The following is a 17,794-nucleotide window of genomic DNA, read 5'->3' on the forward strand; positions in this document are numbered from 1 at the left end:
CAAGAAGGTTATAAGAACAAGCAAAATGTCTGGCTTTGGAAAAAGGCAAATTTCCGCAGGAGTGGGGAAGAAGACTTGGCTAACCCTGAAATGAGACCAGGTATATGAAAGAGTCTTGAAAAGCGTGCTGGTCCACCCGATGCAAGGTATCATGATGAAGCCTACTAGAACAGCTGAGTTTGTGTTTGCTGCTTGCTTCTTACATTAATCCTCTTTCACATTCATGGATAAAGATTATTGTTAAGAAAACATGTGAACACTATCCAGACAATGAAAAGACAACCTACAGAAGGGAAGAAATTTGCAAATCATGTATCTGGTAAGTGACTGTTGCCCAGGATACATAAACAATTCCCACAACTCGAGGACAAATAAACAACCCCATTCAAAAATGGGCGAGGACTTGAACAGACGTTTCTCCAAAGAAGCTATACAAATGGCCAATAAGCACACAAAAAGATGCCAACATCATTAGCCATCAGGGAATTGCAAATCAAAACCAAACTGAGACACCACTTCACATCCATTAGGATGGCTATTATCAAAAGGCAGGAAACAACAGGAATTGGTGAGGATATAGAGAAATTGAAATGCTGTGTGTGCATTGCTGTTGGGAAGGTAAAATGGTGCAGTTGCTGCAGAAAACACTTTAGCAGGTCCTCAGAATGTTAAGCATAAAATTACAATTTGATCCAGCAATTCCATTCCTTCATATATATCCAAAAGGATAGAAAGCAGAACTCAGATACCTGTACACCAATGTTCATAGCAGCATTACTCAGAGTAGCCCAAAGGCAGAAACAACCCAAATATCCATCAACAGAAAATTTCATTTTTTTTAAAAGTCATACAATGGAATCTGATGCTACAACATGGATGAAACTTAAAAACATGTGACCTGAAATGAGACACAAAAGGCCAAACATTCTATGATCCCACTTATATGAGATCCCAGTTATATAACAGGCAAATCCATAGAGACTGAAAATAGAACAGAGGTTACCAGGGGCTGCCCCTGGTAAACAATGAGGAGTTATTGTTTAATGGGTTCAGAATTTCTATTTGAGATGATAAAAAAGTTCTGGAAATGGACAGTGGTGATGCCTGCTTGACACTGTGAATATACTTAATGCCAATGAACTGTCCACTTAAAAATGTTTAAGACGGTAATTTTTGTTATATATATTTTACCACAATAAAAAATTTTTTTGGCTGGGCACAGTGGTTCACACCTGTGATCCCAGCTACTTGAGAGGCTGAGGCAGAAGGTCACTTGAGCCCAGGAGGTCGAGGCTGTAGTAAGCCATGATCACACCACTGCACACCAGCCTGGGCAACAGGGCATGACCCTGTCTCAAAAAAAAAAAAATAATATTTGAAGGGAAAAAACAAGAATACTAGAAATGCAGATCTAATAAGCAAGCCCAATATGACCTGTTAGCACAGTATCCAAACAGAACTTCTTTTCTTCTTTCCTTCTTCCCTTCCTTCTTTCCTTTCCTTTCTTCCTTCCTTGCCTAAGTTCTATATGAAATAACTAAACATTCTGAGGAAGACAGATGCCTGAGGGAATTATGATGAGAATTTAATTTTAAAAAGATAAATCACATTACGACAGGGACTGGCAGAGTGAGGTAATCTACAGCAGGGACTGTACAAAACAGCAGGCTGAACCAAAGACCCAGGAGGTGTTTCTATCTTCAGCAAAAGGGAAAATGAAGAAAGAACAGAAATACATTTTGCAAGCCCCAAATTTGTAAGGCATTCAGTTCTATAAAAACTCCTTGCAACCATCTTCAAGGAGAAGATGAATTAAATAATTCAGGCAGGGCTGGTTTCACTGGCTGTGAACTCCCATCCAAGGAAACAAAGCAACATAACCTGGATTCCATGTCAGCAGAAGGTCAGAGATCAGATCTTATGCTAGCTCAGAAACTACAGTCTACCACTCTAGCTTCCCAACGCTGTGGATAGAATTTGTAGGACATCAGTTTAAAATTCCACGTGAATAATCCTCAATGAAAGGTAAATCCAGTTTGCTCAACCTGGTATCTCACATAAAGAACAAGCCGGTTTTAAGCATATCTTTCTACTGCTGATTACTGCTGAACCATTTCGTATCACGAAGAAAAAGGTTTAGGGCCAAGGATGAATGTTCACATGCCTCAGCCTTCCACTTAATTCAACAAGAATCATCTATAAACCAAACTCTAAGACCTCAGGATAGACCCGGCTAATTAGTGATTCTTCTTAAAAAAATCATAATGACACTGTTATGATTATAAGAGGTAGAATGGTCTCCTAAGATGCGTTCCAATTGTAATTAAAACAGGGCTGTCCCAGAGCTCCCATTTAGTTTTAATTTATATTAAAATAACTTAGAAGAGCTATTTGATACATTGAACAACTGCCTTAAATCTGGTTGCTTAAATGTCAGCATCTTCCTCCTTCCACAAGCCTCAAAATTTGGGATGAATAATGTGCTGTGAAAAAAGAAGTAGGATCCAAATTACCAACACAAGTGGCATTTTTTTCATGACACCGAATAAACTGTTTTTTAAAATGAGATGATGCTGTACTCAAGCTATTTGAAAGATGGAGTGCAAAAAAGATTCTGCCCATCAACAACCACGTTGGTGGAACTAATTGAAACTGTAAGAACTACATCTATTTGGAAACTGATTTTAATCAATGTTGAAGAGACTGAATGCCCATAGCTTTTCACTTAATTACACTTACAATGCTGGATCTGGAAGAGATTCCAAATATTCTTGTGGCATCTATTCTATTCAAAGCACTCTGGGCTACTCTATCTAGAAACAGAACTACTTTTTACTCCACTCACCTAGCTTGACTTGCTTTACAGAACTTACCACAATCTGATGGTATATTATATACTTACGTATACGTACAAAATTTGCCACTGTTTATTGTCTCTCTCTCCCACCAGAATGTCATCTCCACGGTGCAGGGATCCTGTCTGTATCCCAATACCCACGACAGTGCCTCACGCAGAGTAACACGGAAATTACTGTTATCTGTTCACTGGCCAACTAGATAACACTCGCCCCACTCTTTCACCTAATACATGAGATATTTGGGCCAGGCATAGTGGTGCTCATGTCTATAATCCCAGCAGTTTGGGAGGCCAAGGCAGGTGGATCACTTGAGCCCAGGAGTTCACGACCATCCTAGGCAACATGGCAAGACCCCACGTCTACAAAAAAAACACAAAAACTAGCGGGCATGATGGAGAGCGCCTATAGTCCCAGCTACTTGGGAGGCTGAGGTAGGAGGATCCTTTGAGCCCGGGAGGTCGAGGCTGCCATGTGCCATGATTGCGCCACTGCACTCCAGCCTGGGTGACAGAGCAAGACCTTGCCTCAAAAAGAGAGAGAGAGAGAGAGAGAGATTTGATGCTCAGAAAAGTGGAGTGAGAAAAAGCCGGGCCTTAGAGCCAGGTCTCTTAACTCCTAGTCACCCTTCAAAGTCAATCAATGTGATTATGCTGCTCCCTGATCTGACAGCTCTCCATTACCCAAGTGTCAGCACTGGTCTTAGTTTACATGGGCTGCTGTAACAAAGTATCATTGACTGGGTGGCTTATAAATAACAGAAATCTACTTCTCACAGTTCTGGAGGCTGGGAAGTCCAAGATCAAGGAGCGGGCAGATTTGATGTCTGTTGAAGGTCCATTTCCTGGCTTATAGATGGTGTCGTCTTGCTGTGTCCCACATGGTTGAATGCGTGAGGGAGCTCTCTCTGATGTCTCTTTCATAAGGGCACTTATCCTGTACATCAGGATTCCACCCTCACAACCATTATAATCACCTCCCAAATGCCCCACTTCCTAACACCTTCACCTTGGGGTTTAGGATTTCAACATATGAATTTTGGGGAGACAAAAATATTCAGTCCATTGCAGCACTCTTCAGTCTTTTCAATCTCTCCAAATTGTTCCTGGCCCACTTCTCTAGTCTTGTCTCCTGCCCCTCCCCTCCATGCCTGACGTTCCTGCCACCTCACACCATAGCTACCAAGCTTCCCACATTTTTGCTTACTCTGCCCGTACCTTTGGAATACCTCTCTACCCCATCTCCATCTGTTACATTTCTACTCCTTCTCCAAGACCCAGCTCAAATATCACTTCCTCTGTGAGCTTCCTCCCGATCTTCCCTTATTCTACCCTGTCACCGGTATTCAATCCCTCCCCTGTGCTCTCACAGCACTTTGTCCATTGCAGTCCACTTTAAATTCAGCCCTGTCTTTCTTCTTTACTAGATGGACTATGAGTTCTTTATTTTTACATTCTCTAGAAACTCCACAGTAACTGGCATCAATAGCTGGAGTAGGGAGGCGAGAAGGAAACAGGGGACACACGCCACTCCTCCACGTTCAGTAGGACTCCCAGCATCCTAACTGACGGCCCCGGTGACCCAAAAGCACAAAATCTGATACTGCTAGAAAGGGGATATGTCATTAAACATGGCAGCCCATGAAATCAGCTAGGAAATTCTGAAAAAGCATACATCATAACGTATTTGTTTGGCAACTATGCAAGAATGCCACACTTTCTTTTTTCAAGTTAGAAGTTACAGGCCAGATGCAGTGGCTCATACCTGTAATCCCAGCACTTTGGGAGGCCAAGGCAAGTGGATCACATGAAGCCAAGAGTTTGAGACCAGCCTGGCCAACATGGCAAAACCCCTTCTCTACTAAAAATACAAAAATTAGCCAGGTGTGGTGGCACATGCCTGTAATCCCAGCTACTCGGGAACCTGAGGCATGAGAATCGCTTGAACCTGGGAGGCAGAGGGTGCAGTAAGCTGAGATCATGCCACTTCACTCCAGCCTGGGCGACAGAGTGAGAACCTGTCTCAAAAAAGAAGAAAAGAAAGCACAACGAAATACTTTGGGCCGAGACCTACCTTTGTCACATTCAAGCAGTCTGTACTTCTCCAACTCCTGTTCTTGTCATACTATGCCCATGGTACCCAATACATGGTATATGTTCAGTACAGGTTGGTTGACATGAGAGAAAATGGGTTTATCATGACTGGCTGGGTGGGATGTGGATGGAAATGGAAATTTTCTTTTCTTTTTTTGAAACAAGGTCTCATTCTGTCACTCAGGCTGGAGTTCAGTGGCACAATCTCGGCTCATTGTAGCCTCAACCTTCCAGGCTCAAGCAATCCACCCACCTTAGCCTCCTGAGTAGCTGGGACCACAGGTGCACACCGCCATGCCCAGCTAATTTGTGGGAGGGAGGTGTTTGCTTTTTGTTTGTTTGTCTGTTTGTTTTGTAGAGGCGGGGTTTGGTCTTGTTGCCCAGGCTGATCTCAAACTCCTAGGCTCAAGTGATCCACCCACCTCAGCCTCCTGAGTAACTGGGACTACAGACAGGCGCCACCAAGCCTTGCTGGAAATCTTCATTAAACTTCAAAACAAAGGACACAGTTACTTATTTTGCCTGCTTGAAGGTAACCGTTCAGAGATTGCTGTCTTGCTTTATTTGTCTATATCTAGGATCAACTGGGGTTGTTTGTAACAGACAAAAAAAAAAGAAAAATGATAATCTGTAAATATTTTTATAAACCAACACTCCTCCAACCTTCACAATGCACAGTGGCCCTTCTAAATGGACAAATTCATAAAGGTTAATATCTAGTATGGATTATGAAATTAATTGAAGTGTCAGAGGTTCCCTGACAAAATTGTTGTTCACTAGTTGTCACTGGGCCACTGATAACAAATTAAGTGACTTGGGACTCTGCATGGGCCAAAAAGAAAGGCTAGAGCAGAAGCTGCATAAAGTAAACATCTTTAAGATGCTAATCACTACAGTCACACTGAGCTGCCTATGTTGATTAGGAAATACAAATCTCAACTAAAAATAGCAGACGAAAAATTTTGATCATGAAGTTCTCCTCCTTTTTATCTTTGCTAGTTAAAGATCATTATGTCACAAAACTGACAGGAAGCCTACATTCTGAGGCCATGGCTTTTGCAGCTGCCAACCCTGGCTATTCTTTCCAGAGTGGAACATCAGGAGCATCCGTGTTAAGAAACAGTCACTCAAGGCTCATATGCTTTCTTCAGAACACAGGCAAACGACCTCCCTTCATCTCAGCTCTCATCCTTCCAAAAATGATTCAGCCTGAAAGCATTGCTGCTTTGTCCATCAAGGCTGACTCAAAACTATCTGAGGCCAGGTGCAGTGGCTCACACCTGTAATCCCAGCACTCTGGGAGGCCGAGGCGGGGGACTGCTTGAGCCCAAAAGTTCGAGACCAGCCTGGTCAACATGATGAAACTCTGTCTCTACTAAAAATACAAAAATTAGCCAGGTGTGGTGTTGCACAACTATAATCCCAGGTACTCGGGAGGCTGAGGTAGGAGAATCACTTGAACCTGGGAGGCGGAGGCTGTAGTGAGCCGAGATGGTGCCACTGCACCCCTGGCACAGTGGCTCATGCCTGTAATCCTAGCACTTTGGGAGGCTGAGGTGGGTGGATCACTTGATGTCAGGAGTTCAAGACCAGCCTGGCCAACATGGTGAAACTCCATCTCTATTAAAAATACAAAAAATGAGCCGGGTGTGGTGGCACACATCTGTAATCCCAGCTACTCGGGAGGCTGAGGCAGGAGAATCGCTTCAACCTGGGGGGCAGAGGTTGCAGTGAGCTGAGATTGCGCCACTGCACTCTAGCCTGAATGACAGAGTGAGACTCCGTCTCCAAAAAAAAAAAACACCTATCTGAAATCCTCTGGTAATAAGGAGTACATATGAAAGTGCTGACTTAAATGAGCACCATATCTTATTTACCCCTGTCACGACTGTTAATGTCTAATATTTTAATGCAGGACCTCTGACCTATAGAGGAAGGTAAAACTAAGCCTAAACATCTACATTATAAATAAACAAAGCCCTCCACCCCGTGTATGTGTGTACACACACAACTGGCACAGTGAATATACACATACACACACACAACTAGTAAACACCTAACAGGCAATGGATTAGGCACAGATCTTGAAACATACAATTGCCATGCACTAAATGGTCCTCTCATGGTTCAGAGTTTCAGTCTTCCTGAGCCCCTAACCTATTAGCAGGGAGAGACTACAGGCAATGGAAAGAATTCAGCTCAGTTACTCACCTCTGAACCTTAGCCTTCTCATCAGTAAAATGAGGGTTGGACTAGACCAGCACTGCCCAACAGAAACATAATGCAAGCCACAAATGTGAGCCAAATATGTAATTTTAAATTTCTTAGTAGATACATTTTAAAAGTAAAAAAATGCAAAAATTAATTTTAACAATATTTTATTCAATCCAACATAGTCAAAACTATTACTTCAACATGTAATCAACATTAAAAAACTATTAATGACATATTTTGCATTCTCTTTTCACACCAAATGTTTCAAATCCAGTATGTTGTGTTTTTAAAAAAGAAAATAGAAACAGTGCTTTTACCTTGTTGCCCAGGCTGGTCTCCAATTCCTGGGCTCAAGGGATCCACCTGCCTCAGCCTCCTAAAGTGTTGGGATTATAGGCATGAGTCACCAGGACCAGCACTAGTATGTACTTTTATTTTATTTTATTTTATTATTTTATTTTATTTTATTTTATTTTATTTTTGAGACAGGCTCACTGTATTTTATTTTATTTTTGAGACAGGCTCACTGTATTTTATTTTATTTTATTTTTGAGACAGGCTCACTGTATTTTATTTTATTTTATTTTTGAGACAGGCTCACTGTAGCCTCAACCTCCCTAGCTCAAGCAATCCTCCCACCTCGGCCCCAAGTAACTGGGACCACAGACATGTGCCTCCATGCCCAGCTAACTTTGGTTTTTTAGGGGGAGGGTTTTTTGTTTTTTTTTTTTTTTTAGAGAGACAGAGTTTTGCCATGTTGCCCGGCTAGTCTGGAATTCCTGGCCTTGGCCTCACAAAGGCTGGGATTACAGGTGTGAGCCATAGCGCTGGCCCTAGTATGTATTTTAAATTGACAGCACATCTCCATTCGGACTAGCCACATGGGACCAGTAGGGCCGTACAGGGCAGCACAGGCCTAGGTGATCTCTGATATTTCTCTCTGATATTTCTCTTAACACTAGAAGTTATTTTAGTAAAGGGAATGACAGATTTTCAGATCAAGGTCTACTTAGAAGAAGTATAAAGCATTTTCCTAAAATTCTTAGTCTGTTTACCCTCATTCAAAATGGTGTTTTGCTTTTTTAAACTTTTTAAATTCAGTGGAATTGGATCTGTAAACAAGTAAGTGGTTTGATCTACTGCTTTTAGCACGACTGTTCTCACTGCCACAGTCACTGTCTGACAAACCTCCAGGGAGATTAAGAATACTCAGAACAAAATATAACTACTGAATGAATGAGACATCTCAAAAATCATAACTTGAAAAGACAACTGTTCAGATGAAAGTTCAACAGAAATGGCAAAGAAAAATATTTGATAACCATCTTATCTTCTATCTATTAAGATAATGCTATAAAAATAATACAAATGCGCACATGCTTTTGGAATTGTTTCTCTAATTACTCAACATCTATGAGAAAGATTCATGCTGCTGCTCCCACACTGTCTTGCTTATTAATGCCTTTGTGATCAATGATCTGCCTTCGCCAGATGGCTGGCCTGAGTTAAGAGTACAATATGCGCTCACAGAACAAAGCAAAGCTAACTGGCCTTCCCAAGAATTGAACCTGTGACCCTGACCTCATTAACTCTAGAAGACAGTTAACCCATCACAAACTTGCATGGCCAGCTGCATCATAAATAAAGCCAGGAAAGCCCACTGCCTCTGTCACAGTGACACTCTGGTGGAGAAAAAGTCGTTCTAAATGTATTAAAAACTTTTCAAAATGAAGAAAAATCCTGACTGCAATCATTTAGGGCAGCCTGGAATTCACCAGCAGTGTCTTAACAGCCCTGCTGGATCTGTCACAATCTTCCCTAAGAACATTAGCTGTGGCCCCCACCCGAGAGCATAAATGGTATTGGCAACGGGGTTTGGAGTAATGATATTTTCTCTTTCAAAAATGGTGATCTTGGGACTATGGCCTCTCCTTTTTATTTCTCCCAAGTGAGGAAACAGCCCATTGTTAACAAGGGGTTGACAATTATATATAAGAATTTTTACAGATTATTCCTTGAATCCGGCTTATCCTAGATTTAAATAATAATCAAGTTTTCAGGTAACCTGTATCCCCCCGTCCCTGTCTCCTTATCTTCCTTCTTGCCAACCAATCCCTCCCCAGGTGAGTGGAGTGAGGCCAGTGAGCCTCCAGATAAGATCCTTCTTACCTTCCCTGGTGAAAAACAAAATGCCTTTTTAGCAAGTTGTCCTTCCTTTTTCTAATTCCTCTTAGCAGCTGCTACTTGCTCTTAAACTCTATTCTAACAACCGTTTCTAGTGGGCTAAGTATTTACTTCTGATTTAAATATTTTTTGAAGTGTTTCAGGGACGCAGTTTCTGTGTCTTTTCCCCACTTCATATTGAATACAGTACCAGTTTCGAAAGCAAGTTTTTTGACATTTCTTCTTAATCCCCAAAGTATGACACTTGAAAAACACTAAAGACATCTGAAAGACCTGGTGAAGACTTTAAAATCTGACTGAAATATTTATGTTTCCATTTTTGACATTTTAAATGGTATCACTTTTTCACATATAAAAGCTTTTACATATGGTTGTTCTATTTGGCTTTTTAAATATTTCTAATAACATGTGACTACAAGGATGACAACAGGTGACTATAAAAACATCTCTTCAGGGTTGTTACTCAGTTTTTTTATTTCCACAAAGTTACTTAACATGTATTTCTTTAGAGAAGAGTTTATAATCTGGTACTTCTCATATATGTGTGAAAATCATACATCTATGTAAACCTAAAATATGCATATGCATCTACCTTAAAGCCACCAGAACAAATTAATATCTAAATTGATTTTGTTCTTATCTCTATGAATTTTCACATCAGGATAAAAAGGAGCCCCTGAGTGGCGGCTCATGCCTGTAATCCCAGCACTTTGGGAGGCTGAGGCAAGGCAGGTAGATCACTTGAGCCCAAGAGTTCATGACCAGCCTAGGAAACAGAGAGAGACCACATCTCTACAAAAAACAATTAACCAGGAGTGGTGGCATGCACCTATGGTCCCAGCTATTCAGGAGGCTGAGCTAGGAGGATCACTTGAGCCCAGGAGGTGGAGGCTGCAGTGAGCCATGGCTATGTACTCCAGCCTGGGTGACAGAGCAAGACCCTATAAATGAATAAATAAAAACATAAATGAATAAAAGAATAAGCAGGACACAAATGTAAAGGGAGCCAAGTTTTGTATCTGCCTGAACATACAAATTACAATGACCATTCAATAAGTGGGCCATGTCCTGACGCTCACAAAAACTGTAACAATCCACTAAGGGTCAAGTAGTAGACAGAATTAATAAATATGCATAAAACATAGGCTTGCTGCAACTGTACACAGTTTCATTAGCTGCAGAGTATATTTTGAGGGCCTGCCTAAGGATGAAATCTGATGTTCAAAAATAAATGCAATTATATCTATATTTGTTTACATCAAATCTTAATAAAAAAAGACTGATGAACAGAAATATATGGCTATTCAAACCACATAAATAAACCATGAAACTGCTGTTCTTTGTCTAACATATCATCATGATCTACACAAATTCAGATTTTTAAATTGTCAGCTTTGAAAACACTAACCTTAATTCAACAAATAAACTGTTTAAATATATGGTTAAAAGTTTAAAGCCCCATGCACACAGGAGTATCCAAAGCTGTAATGCAAGAGCAGCGGCATATTTATACATTTTTAGGCACCTGGTACTCATGTTATTTATGAGTTACACTCCTAAATATAATAGCAATAATGCAAACCAGACACCTTAAGAGTTTTAATCTAGAAGATATAAATGTAAAAAAAGTGAAATTTACCTTTATTATATAAAAGCATCTATTTGTGTATTCTAAGTATTATTTATAAAATATATTTCCTGAAAAAACCCTTAATTCTTCCTGACAGTATGTTTCAAAGCGGGAAGTCCTAGAAATATCAAAATATTAAAATTAAAATACTGCTACCAATACACATAGGAAACGTGTAAAGAACTGAAAAACCAAAAAACAAAAAATGCTAATAGGATACTTGGTGGTGGTTTCTTAAAGTACTTTACAAAGTAAATACTTTTACCACCTTGTGATTTTAAGACCAATCAATACACTATAAAGTACTCTTTTGTAGCTTGTAAGGCTTCATTTTGTGCCTTAACAAAAGCCGACATTCATTCGTAATGAAGTATTTTTATAGTTACACAGCTATTTCATGTCTCTTAGGAAGATACATTAAACCTGTGGATGCTCAATAAAAATGACCAATTAATTGACTCTATCACAAAAACCTGAGAAGCTATTACAAAATCTTTACATCAAAGACCAGCTAAAGCCAGAAAGAATTACATTATGCTTCCTTAACTTCCCTAAGTTGAAAACTGACTTGAAATGAGTCATTTCAAAGGAAACTACAAAAGATGTACCACAATGGGTAAATTCTCAATATCGACATTCCAATTTATGTTAAGGAAGAAGTGAAACATCTTCAGAAATCACTATGAGGGAACATCAGAAAACCATGGGGGTTAAGAGGGCAGACAGGCTTTGGGATCAGAGAGAACTCAGTTTGAATCTTTGCTTCATCCCTCTCTAAATTTAGGACCTTGGGCAAGTTAATAAAAAACTCTCTGAGTCTTAATTTCAATTATCAAATGTAAACACAAGGCCTACTTACAGGGCTGTCGTGAGAACTAAATTAGATAACATATATAAATAGACTGCTTAGCACACAGTAACGTGACCATGATAAATACTCAATAAATGATCGTAATTCCCAAGAAATGTTTAAGAACCTATTTTTAAATGTAATTTAGTATTCAAACTCCAACTGATGTTGTGAACCATTTTAAGAAAAGAAATAAAGATTCAACAACAGAGTTTTCTTAAATGCACTTAACCTGATTATCCTTTGCATTAGTGCTTTTCAAAGTGTAGTTCCTGACTCATTAATGGGATGTGAAATCATTTAGCGATCTCAATCAACATTTTTTAAATAAAATAGAATAAAAAATATAAGAATGCATTGCACATTCAAAGTCTAAGCATTACTTCATGAATTTTTTAATTACAGATATTTACAATGTATCTGTATACTGGGTGGCAAAGTAAAATGCATCTCTTACTGTGCAAAAATAAAAGTTTAGGCTGGGCGCAGTGGTTCACGCCTGTAATCCTAGTATTTTGGGAGGCCAAGGCAGGAGGATCGCTTGAGACCAGCCTGGGCAACACAGTAGGACCTCATCTCTTAAAAAAAAAAAAAAGTAAAATAAAAAATTAAAAAGTTTAAAAGCCATTGCTTTACATTAAAATAATGAAAATAAAAATTAGCTGACACTGAATGCTTAGTTTGTACTAAACATTGGGCTATGCCCACATTATTTAATCCTCACAAACATGTTCTAAGTAGGATTACTTCCCCCATTTTACAGATGAGGAAACTGAAGGTTAGATTAAATCACTTGCCAAGGATGCAGAGCTAGTAGCTAGTAAAGCCAATGCTCAAATTCAGTCACCTGCCTCGAGAACTTGTGTATTTAACCACTCCCATAAGTACTAGGTTGTAAAATATACCTTTTCTTTATATAAAAGTTATCCAAAAGGTAGACTTTTTCATGAGGTCTAATTCCAGTGTCATTTTCTAGGGGTGCAGTGTATTTTGGAGAAGGCCGTGTGATTCAGGAGAGAAAGCTCTGGGCGTGAGATCCAGGTTCTGTCCCTGGCATTGTTGCTTCAGTGACAAGGTGCTGGCAAGTCATTTAATCTCGCCATGTCTGGATTTCCTCACCTACAAAACGGGAATGATAATATCTGCCCTGCCTCCCCACAGGCCATTGTGAGAAACTATATGCACATACAACAAGTGAAATGTTCTATTGTGCTACTCAGTTCCAGGAGATGATTAAAAATGATGAAAAAAACCACCCAAGAGGCCCCATTCTTGGAAGAAACACACATCAACTAGGACTGAGAAAGGAGGTCACCAAGCTTTCATAAACTGTATGTGGAAAACCTCTGCACAGCTGTTGGCACACAGTAGGCCTTCAGTAAATGTCAGTTGAATAAAAAGAAGTAAACAAATTCCATCTGTACATGTTTTATCCACTTGTATTTTTTTCACCTATTCATTCTTTCTTTCCACGACTACATACTGAACACCTACTGTGTGCCAGATCAGAAATATGGGCCACAAAAAAAAGACTACAAGATTGTCTCTTGCCCTGGAGAATTTCAAATTAATGTCAATTAATTGGTCTGAAATTGGGTAGAGAAAAACTGCAAAACACAGCTCCCTCATCTAGCGATAATAATAACTTCCATTTATTATAGTGTTTTGTAGTTTATGAAGAACTATGAACTATTATGAAAAGCTAGCTTTTGTTTCTCACCCCAACTGCCTATTGTCAAGTTGGTGTTAGCTTCCTCCTCCAAATTCAGTGGTCGGTAAGTACTGCTAAGTCTTTAGAGTGAAAGTTTCTCAATGTGTTACAGATGACTGTAAAATTAAGCTTCTGAATAAAATGCATTTTAAATAATCAACAGTGGAAAGGGCGATGCAGTAGCATGAGTTTTTTCCCTGCCCACTTCTGAGTTGAAGTGATCTGTAATGCAACCATATTACATTTTTCAAAACGTTTCTTTTTCAAAGCTGCCTTTGAATTTTTTTTCATATAGGCAATTTTCTCTTGAATATACTGAACGAGGATTCCCTTTTCCCAAAGGATAAAGGAGACAGTAGTGAAGGAGTCTTCTCTTTGTTGACTTTTTAAAAATTACTCAAAACTGACTGTTTTATTCAGATTCCTGAGTCACAAACAATGCCAAAGAACTGTGAGCCATTTTTTATATAATTCCATAATTACTATAGGTGATTTTTAAAGGAAACATTGATTTAACTCACAACTTAATGAATCAAAAATTTGCCACAGGATATTTACTAAGAATCTTTTTCTAAAACTGCCTTATCCTTTGTATTCTAACCACTCCCTCTCCACCACCACCACTTACCACCCCCAATACACACACACACACACACACACACACACATACACACACACACTCCCTCACCTACACCAGATCAGTTTCCCAGCCATCATTCCTAAAACCATACTAAAATTTCACAACACATGGTCGTACTTACTAGGTTTTCTTCCCCCTCCCCCTCCACTGAATCAATGTGTCTTGAAATACATATTCTCTCTTAAAATTCAGAATTCAGAAAATGATTACGATGTCTCTAACTCAAGAACACATATTATAAAATTCAAAGTCGGCTTCTGTTTACTGATAATCATGAAAAAAAAAAAAAAAAAGCCATACCCCACCCACCGTATCCGTAGGGTTAGGAGGTCCAATCTCGCCACTACAGAGCTCTGCAAGAAAGGACGCTTATAGTGCCAGGAAAACCATCGCAACAAGCCCCGGGCGAAGATAAGGAAAACACATTTTACACCACGGGCAGCACGCAGTCTCCTGGCCCTGGCCCTTGGTAAACAGGGGAAACCTTTGTCTTGCCTCAGCCATCAAACTGGTGGCTCATCAGAATTGGGGCAACAAGAGTTTGTGCGAAACGGTCTGGCAGAGGTTAAACAAAGCAATGCAGCTCCGGGGGCGGTGGGGAGAGGGCTGAGCCCGGACGGCGTCCGCGATCCCGGACGGCGAGGTCTGGTTCTGGCCCTTGCTGTGGTCGGGACCGAGCCAGGGACCGGGGGACAGGATGGCGAGGCGCGGGAAGGGGAGAAGGCAGGCGAGGTCCCATATTCTCCGCAAGTTCCCGGGGCGCAGCCTGGCGGCAGGTTCCCCTGCGGGGATCCAAAGCTCGCAAGCCGCGCGCAGGTTCCTCGGGGAGGGTCCGCACCTCCCACGCGGGGACACCGCCCTGAAGTCCACCGCCCGCCGCGCCGAGCCCACGCCCCCGGGGCCAGGTCCCCTGGAGTCCCGGGGCGCTGCGGGGGCCCGGCCCGGAGGGGCGCGAGTGGAGGAGAGAAGCCCGCCCCTGTCCCCATTGTCTGGCTCCGGCCGCGGGCCGAGCAGGCGCTCACCTGAGGTCTCCGCCTGGCGCTCCAGCTGGCTGAGCGGCTGGCCGGCGACCGGCGGTTCCGGGCGGGCGGCAGACTCGGCGGCACTGCGCGCGGCAGCCTCCGCATCAGCAGCCGCCGCGGCAGCAGCACCAGCAGCGCACCCGCCTCTCAGTCGGCCGTGGCCTCCATTGCTCTCCCCACTGCCGCCACCGCGCGGCACTGCGCGCCCGGCCCCGCGCGGCGTGGTCACATGCTCCGCCGGCGCCTCGGGCGCTCGGACCCGCGCCGCCGCCCCGCCCGGCTTCGCCCGGGGACCGCTGAGCGCGAGGCGCCGGCTTCCTTCTCGCGCCCTCCGGGAGTGGCGCGCACCGGATGGCTCCCCTCCCCAGGGGTGCCCAGAAACCCGGAGCGGGCCCCAAGGAGGGGCGTGGGGTTGACCAGTGCCCTCCCGGCTTCTGCAAAGCCTGACTCGAGGGAGTGGTGAACTCGTGGGGTCTGAAGTTACAGTGGTGGGCTCACAGCGAGGCTCATCCTGCGTGGGGCGAGAACATTGGCCCATCAGTCACCACCCCACGCGTTGCAAATTCGGTCCCTGTTACCCGCAGTAGTCACACTAATAGGAGATACCGGGAGCCCAGGAGAAGTTTCGCCCTGCAAAGTCCCAACCATAATAAATGGCACTGGGACTCCTGAGAGTTGAGTAAGTTGGAAAATGCCACCTAGAAATAGAAAGGCTAGAAATTGCATTGCTGAGTCGCTGTACATCTGAACGGAGTGACATTGACAATGGGCATTATTGTCCCCAGCCATAATGAAATTAAATATTGATTTTGATGCTTTAAGGAAAATAATTACTTCTCCTTTTGTGGACTAACGAAGAAAACAAGACTTTTCCTTAATACTTTTTGCTATGACTATGCCAATGCAACTACTGGAAATCAGTTTCTGGTGATCTTTTTAGTTTACTATGTATGCAAGGATGCTAAAAATAATTGAATATCATTATTAAACAGGAAATTTTAAAGCAAAATGACTAGACGAAAGATGCAAAATACGAAAGATAGCCCTAAACTATACCCAGTATTGAGCCAGATGTCCCAAACGCCAAAATCAGGACTAGTAATTTCTTTCTTTTTTTTTTTTTGGGACGGAGTTTCTTGTTGTCCAGGCTGGCGTGCAATGGCGCGATCTCAGCTCACTGCAACCTCCAACTCCCGGGTTCAAGCGATTTTCTTGCCACAGCCTCCTGAGTAGCTGGGATTACAGGCGCCCGCCACCACACCCAGCTAATTTTTGTATTTTTAGTAGAGACGAGGTTTCACTTTATTGGCCAAGGACTAGTAATTTCACTCCATGACTTAAAGGAGCAACCTTGAGACTGGGAGAATCTAGTGCATGCTACCTTATCCAACTGGTTTATTCTAGATAAACATTTAAGTTAAATATCAGTATAATATATGGCTTTGTATTTTCGTGAATATAGATACTTAGTTCAGTGTGTACATATCCTAAATTATGTCTGCCTTATTCCAAATTAGAATAATGCAGAGTTTTAGAAAGGGTTGAGCATATTTCTTTTGATTTGAGTCTAGTAGCAATAGAAGTTCCCAGAAGCTGGCCGGGCACGGTGGCTCATGCCTGTAATGCCAGCACATTGGGAGGCCGAGGCAGGCGGATCACCTGAGGTCGGTAGTTCAAGAGCAACCTGGGCAACTTGGCGAAACCCCGTCTCTACTAAAAATACAAAAATTAGCCGGGCGTAGTGTTGCATCCCTGTAATCCCAGCTACTCGGGAAGCTGAGGCAGGAGAATCGCTTGAACCCGGGACGCGGAGGTTGTAGTGAGCTGAGATTGCGCCATTGCACTCCAGCCTGGACAACAAGAGAGAAATTCCATCTCAAAAAAAAAAAAAGAAGTTCCCAGGAGACAAAAATCAAATCTATGCAGAACATATAGCTGGGATCTTTTTCTTGATATATATTATAGTCTTGCCAACTACATGAAAACACCAATGTCCATATAAAAATTCAAATGTTCATAAGTCAAATGTAGGTCTACTATCTTTTCATTTTGTAGGACAAGGCACCCCAATTCATATACACCCAAAAAATATTGCCGGAGTTCTGGAGAAATGATGCTCACATTGGAGCATTCTAACAACTAGACTTGGTGTCTCATGGGCCTCAGAAATCGAAATCCATCAGGCACCACTTTTGACAGGTGCTGTTTTTTTTCCTCACTTTTCAAATACATTGGTTCATAGCAACTATATCCAGGGCTATAACAAGATTGCACAGCACCCTGACCCCAAGTATCAGTCTACTATTCCACTTTTTCGATAGCTAACTGCCTACCAGTGGAAACATTTTTCAGAGGCCATAATACAAAAAAAAAAAAAAAAAAGATGCAGAACATCTATAATTTTTTTTAACACTTGACCATTTAACTTCTGTGTGAGGGGTTATAGAAAATATGTGGGAAATAAATTTCGTAGTTAGACCAGTAGTTTCAGCTGTAGGGATGCTTGGACTTTAGGAGACATTTGGCAGTGTCTTGGGCACATTTTTGGTGGTCTACACTGGGGATGGCAGGTGTTACTACTGGGCATCTACTGGG

At 41.8% G+C, this 17,794-nt stretch overlaps 1 protein-coding gene across 3 annotated transcripts in view; it reads right to left on the reverse strand.

The window, feature by feature from the left end:
* CRACD (capping protein inhibiting regulator of actin dynamics) overlaps positions 1-15,414 on the reverse strand; it is a 299,860-nt gene extending 284,446 nt beyond the window's left edge. For 2 of the 3 annotated variants that reach the window (XM_055294598.2, XM_055294594.2), the window contains exon 1: positions 15,200-15,413. The gene's annotated coding sequence lies outside the window, so the exon portion shown is untranslated. Of the gene's footprint in view, positions 1-15,199 lie in introns of all 3 variants that reach the window. The other variant, XM_055294597.2, reaches the window with a different exon arrangement.
* Between the last annotated feature and the right edge of the window lie 2,380 nt (positions 15,415-17,794).

Source organism: Symphalangus syndactylus, chromosome 10 (assembly GCF_028878055.3).
Source record: "Symphalangus syndactylus isolate Jambi chromosome 10, NHGRI_mSymSyn1-v2.1_pri, whole genome shotgun sequence".
In the NCBI taxonomy this organism is placed as follows: Eukaryota; Metazoa; Chordata; class Mammalia; order Primates; family Hylobatidae; genus Symphalangus; species Symphalangus syndactylus.